Source organism: Solanum stenotomum, unplaced genomic scaffold (assembly GCF_019186545.1).
Source record: "Solanum stenotomum isolate F172 unplaced genomic scaffold, ASM1918654v1 scaffold6652, whole genome shotgun sequence".
In the NCBI taxonomy this organism is placed as follows: domain Eukaryota; kingdom Viridiplantae; phylum Streptophyta; class Magnoliopsida; order Solanales; family Solanaceae; genus Solanum; species Solanum stenotomum.
Window position 1 is genome coordinate 15,032 of NW_026036300.1, and position 6,472 is coordinate 21,503.

Here is a 6,472-nt window from a genome sequence, read left to right on the forward strand (position 1 = left end):
CCCCTACCACCCCCCACCCCCAAAAAAAATTTAAGTTTGTTTTTAAAAACTATTTTCAATTTCAAAAATTATTTTCTACTCTAGTAAAAATAAAATATATTTCTCAAAAATATTTTTCATTCATAAATCAAACACTAAAAATCTTTTCCGAAAAATATTTTCTACTCACCAACCAAACATGAGAAAATAAGTCAAAAATCAACTTGTTTTCCAGGAAAACAATTTCTAGGAAAACATTTTCCTTCATACCAAACACACCCTAAAGGTCAGAACTAGCTTTGCAAACAGAGAAAGACCAATGGTTGAGGTTTTTTGAGCAAACTGCTTCTATTACCATATTCATTCAATGAAACAGAACAAAGCATGACAGTCAACAATTCTCTAAAGCATTGAAAATAATATGTAGTCACTGTCTTCAAAAATTACATAGAAAAACTGAAATAGCAAACAAAACCCCAACTAACCCTCCACCAGGGGTCGAGGCCCGAATGTAGTTCCTTCACACTGCATAATTCCAACCAAGATCAATTATCAACAGCCTTCCACCATCACTCCTATGCAGTTATAAGGATGAAATAGGATTTATTACACTTAAAAAGAATGAAATAGAACTTTGCACAGAGTCTGAATAGGAAAGAAAGCATCATAAAGCACTATGACAACGACATTTTGTGTCAATACTGTGACAAATCATGTGGAATGGCAATCAAGCGAAGATCATGTTTCCTAGTTGCAGATAATCCAAGTGTTTCAGTCATATCCAGATCCTCGGGTTGTTGTCCATAAGGAAGTTGCCAATCAAAGTGGTAAAGCAACTGTGCTAGCGGATACACAACATTAGCTAAACCAAAATGCATTCCTGGACACATCCTGCTTCCTGCACCAAACGGAATAAATTGATAGTGATTTCCCTTAAAATCCACACAACTGTTTTCAAATCTCTCTGGCATAAAATTTTCAGGGTCGTCCCAACTTTCAGGATCTCTTCCCATAGCCCAACAATTAACAATCAATTTGGTTTTAAGAGAAATAGTGTATCCTTCAATTGTTGTTTCCTCCCTGCATTCTCTAAGGGGTAGAAGAGGACCTGGAGGGTGTAAACGTAGTGTTTCTTTAATCACTAACTTTAGATACTTCAACTCTTTGAGAATATTATCATCATAAACCTTCTTTCTGTCGAAAGTCTTTCTCACTTCCTCTTGTACTTTAGCCATGACATTTGGGTTTTTCATCAGTTCAGACAATGCCCATTGTATTGTTGTTGCTGAAGTCTCAGCCCCCCCCGAAGAAAATGTCCTACAACATTGAAGTAATTAACATATAACTTTTTCAAATGATGGGACTATGATCATAACATATAGTAACTTACAAGAATGACTGCTTTGATGTTGTCATTTTTCACCCTCGAACTTGTTATTGCCTTTTCCCCCATTTGCTTTACTCTGTCTATGATCATTAATAATATTCTCCAATATTACATCAAGCTTATGATGCATATTCATCAATCTGTTTCTCTTTCCACTGATTTTGTGAAGTAATTTCCATGAAGGAAAGAGATCTATCACATCAAACCCTGCTAATAAGGCTAGTAATTCCCTCATGATCATTAACAAATTATCTCTATCATCCCATACTTTTCCGAAAGCTGATCTACATATAACAGAGCTGGTAAGTTGAAGAACCTTTTCAGACATGTTAACCACAACATTTGGCGTGGAACGAATTGATGCAATAAGATTATGAACCTCATCTTGTCGAATTAAACTAAACGTCTTGACTATCTTTGAACTGAGTAGCTCTGAAGTGCATATTTTTCGCATCTGTTTCCAGTAATCACCATATTCTGCAAATGCAATGTCTTTTTGACGATAAAAGACTATATCAGACGCCACAAGCTTTGGCCTTACTGCAAAAGAAAGGTCATGAACTTTTAGAATTTGTTTTGCCAAATGAGGAGATGATACTACAACTGCATCAACTTCCCCTAGTTTCAAATGCATCAGTGGCCCATATTTTTTGGCTAATTTTGTAAGAACATGATGTGGAAGTGCTCCAATAAGGTGATGCAAGCTTCCAATAACAGGCAATTTCCATGGACCTGGTGGTAATAAACTTTGGTTCATTTCGTTCCATTTTCTAACAACAATAAAGAGAATGAAGAAGAAAAGCAAGATTGGAATTAAGTTAATATGGAAGTGCAGAATCTCCATATTATCACAAAGAGGAAGATTACAAGGAAGAACTTTTAGTGAATGTGTCAAATTTATAATTCATTTGATCAAGATGTTGCTACCAAAATGAACATTTAAAAAGAGATGGAGGTTGTGTGGCCAATTTTATTAGGACCGGAATAAGCAGGTACAATGCGAAAGCTAACAAAGCAAACCTCGAAAGACCACACGTTAGAAGACAAACAAGAAATATACCAAAAGACACAAAGATTTAACGTGGGTAGGTTATCGACCTACATCCACAAAGGAGATGAACAATTCACTATAAATATGATAGTATAAAATATAGAGAGAAATAACCTCAACCAATTCACTTGGAATACATGCGAGGTTCACACATTCTCCCCCATAACCAAAACTCTCAAAACCCTAGAACTACATTGTAATTGTTGATTAAGTTAGAAGGAACAACCCTCTATTTATAGAGTCTAAACTTTTTCCTACAAGAAAAGGACTAGTCAAATATGGAGATATTTTATTTCCCTTTTTCTAAAAGAAAATATTTATGGTAAGAAACTCGAGGCAAATAATAGCCAACACATTTTTATTTTATTTTGGTTTTCCACCCATTGTACGATATCTGCATTGGAGCCCGAAGCACAAATTTTTTCATATTCAGAGCTCAAACCCGAGACCTCTGATCAAGGAGGAGCGAACCCGAGACCTATAATTAAGAGAGGAGCAGCCTGATCCACCGCACCACAGTCTTTGTGTGGCCAATTTTGCTTATATGCAAGTTAGGTAGATTAATAGATATACCTTAGGTATATTACTTATTAAATAAGTTAATCGTGCTTTGAAATATTAACATTTATATATATATCTATATATACTAGAGAGGGATGGCCCGTGCTGAGCATGGGCCCAATATATAAATATATTTTTCCATAGATAATCAATTTATTCAAGTTATGTGTTTGTATTAATAAAAATGGATGATCAAGTAAGAAACAAAGTATGTTCATTCAATCTGCAAATTATAAGCAATACCAAATCATAGATAAAATAGAAGACATTAAATGTTGACACAACTCAAACAAATTGCACCCAAAAAAATGTTATCTATATTATTGAACATTAACCTTAGTTTAAGTAAATTAAATGAGGGTATATCAGCTCTAAATGAGGGGTGTATCAGACCCTTTTCCTTCTTCTTTTTTTTTTTTTGGCTTTTTTCTCTTCTAATTTTGCTAACAAAAAAACTCTACTAATAATCTTGGTTCTTTTCCTCTTTTCTATTTGAAGTCCAAATTAATTATATGTTGTCTTTCCCAGTTACAACAAGAGTAATCAATTAGTATTTTCTAAGCATCAATCTAAAATGTTGATAATGAAAATATTCTTAAAATATTGACCTACTTTTATATCCTCGTTATTTAAATTATCTATATAATATTGGTATAATACATAAATTGGACTCTTAACTTGGTTTCAAATTATAATTTTGACCTTTAACTTTGTCACTGCACAAGTAGGCACTTTAACGATCCAAAACTTGAATAAAAAAACACTCGAATCCTACTTGACAAAATGTGTGAAATACACCCTAATTAGGCACGTCAGAGGTAAATTTGAGGGCCCCAACAGTAAAAAAAAAATATTGAAAAGACTACTAAATCCTTAATCAATCCTTTTATATATATATATTTTAATTTTTTTAATTAAATTTCACTTTATTCTCTTTCTAATTTTTTCAACATTTTGCCCTCTTTTTTATTTGCATTATTTGTTGTTCATTGCAAAATGCACAAATTGCAAGTGACATTTAATTATTTTTTGTTATTCTGAAAAAAAAGTTATAATGAAGTTTTTTTTATTTTTTCCTATATCTATTGTAAGCAAGATGGGACTTCTTACATTTTCATTAGCTATCAGATTGCTACTCAAACTTGACAAAAAACTTGGAAAAGTTCATTTAAACATTTTATCAAACAGTGTAAGTGCACCATTTTACTTAACAATTTTCAGCACTCTCTCTATGTTTATCTTTTAGCCTCCGAAATTCGTAATTGTAATTTGCTACTCACTATGACAATCATAATACACAAAGCATCATTTTTTCTCATTAAGTATTTGACAACTTAAAGCACAAAGACACTTCAAACTAAAGCAAAGAAGAAAAAGTTAATTGGTTTTCATGTCTTCCTATATCTATGGGCTGCACTGAAATAATTTTGCAACAAAAACGTTAGTTTCCTCTAGTGATTTCCATATTGGCTTGAACATCTGACCAACAATATGCAATTCTTATTTGTAAAGGGTTGAACCTTGATACATTGACTAAATTAAGGAAGAAGAATAGGTAATCGTTCAAGTATATGAAATTTTTGCACATATCTTGAACAATTTTCTTTTATTTGCATATAAGGGGAATGAATTTTAGAAAATTTGATTAGGGTTTTTTTTTTTTTTTTTTTTTAGGAGAAAGAGGAGAAGAGTGTAGTAAAATTTTTTCCCAAAAATGAATTTGTTTTCACTTTAACCTTATTTTATACTAGTTTTTGGGAAATTGCTTTGCACATGTAATCCGTATTAATGAGTATATTATTTCTTAAAAAAATAAATACTATTAAAAATATGATTTGAGTACTTTTTTATAAAATATGTCGAATTCACGTTTTCTACTTTGTTTTACTACTAATTGTGATACTCCAATTTCATGACCTCCAAGTGAATGCATCGAGATAATAATATAAGAAGTTAATAAAATAAACTCTATTTATAAGTCAAAAAATAAGCTTGTAAAGCAAAAAGGAAAAGATAACAACTATCTAAATTAAATTTCTCGATAGTGTTAAAAGTTCCTTTTTGTTGGTAGAATAATGTTCGAAGATCAAAAGATTGCATGATATTAATCATCTGCAAATCGTGGTGCAATATTAATGTTTCTTCAATTAAAAGCTTGAGAGGAGATTATTTACTTTTTGTATCAAAAACGGTGTAAGATTAACTTTGAGTGAAAGGAAAACAAAACTTTTCCATTTTTTTACTTTGCCTTATGAATCTCCTGATAATTATAATGAATGTGTTCAAAAAATTATATTAATTTTTTATCCACAAGCACTTTAAACTAATTAGTTAATTATAAATATTGAAAACTAAGGTGTAAAAAGTCTTATTATTTATATTTTGAAAATCATCATATTTATGAACATAACTACTATTTTTATATAGAATTTAATTTTCTCTTCATACATAACTTATCCACCATTAATCTAATGTTATATGTTTCACTTTTTCTTCTTTGTTTTTTCAAAAAAAAAAAATAATTAAACATTTTATCACATTCATTCTTAAAGATGAAAGTTAATGTATATGTAAAATTATAAGTACAAAGAACAAAAAAAAGAAAAAAAAAAAGATACACATGAGCAAGACAAGTAGACATTTTTTTTTTGTTTTTGTCTCTATAATGAAAACTGAATATTTGAGCATACAAAATAAAAATCTGAAATTAAAGCAAGTTGCTAACAAAACAACAATTCAACTATATTAAGAGATATAGAAAAGTCTTATTATAATTCTAATTAATACAAATAAGTATAAAACTAACACACCAAGCTCCGATGCTTCAGTAGTTAAATTCTTATCTATTCTCATTACTGTATAAGGGGATCTCACAACTTTCACCACAAATTGTGATATTATTTCACCTGTTTAGAGCTCCTACACACAAGAATTAGAGGAGTAGTAAATAAAAGTCTTTCTTGAAAAAGTTAAATTTATAGGACAAAAATTACGAAAACATGAAAAGTCACATGGAAAATTGAAAGGTCAAATACTATTAAAATTAATATAATGATTCTTTCATTGTCTTTATAATAAATAACTAACAATTCAAATAATAATTAAAATATTATTATTTAATAATTAATTAATTAGATGTTTAATTTCGCCTAGAGGTAAAATGATAATCTAACTTTTCATCTTTGGAGCTTTCCAAAAATTATGAAAACATGAAAAGTCACATGGAAAATTGAAAGGTCAAATACTATTAAAATAAATATAATAATTCTTTCATTGTCTTTATAATAAATAACTAACAATTCAAATAATTAAAATATTATTATTAATTAGATGTTTAATTTAGCCAAGGCGTAAAATGGTAATCTAACTTTTCATCTTTGGATATTCCCAATTTTAGTAATATATATTACTATATAAGAAGAGGGAATAACTACTATATAAGAAGTCAACATGTGTTCCAATAAGAATTACTATATAAGCAAATTTTTATAAAA

At 29.9% G+C, this 6,472-nt stretch overlaps 1 pseudogene; it reads right to left on the reverse strand.

The window, feature by feature from the left end:
- Positions 1–674: 674 nt before the first annotated feature.
- Positions 675–2,210, reverse strand: LOC125852899 (premnaspirodiene oxygenase-like; annotated as a pseudogene).
- Positions 2,211–6,472: the final 4,262 nt, after the last annotated feature.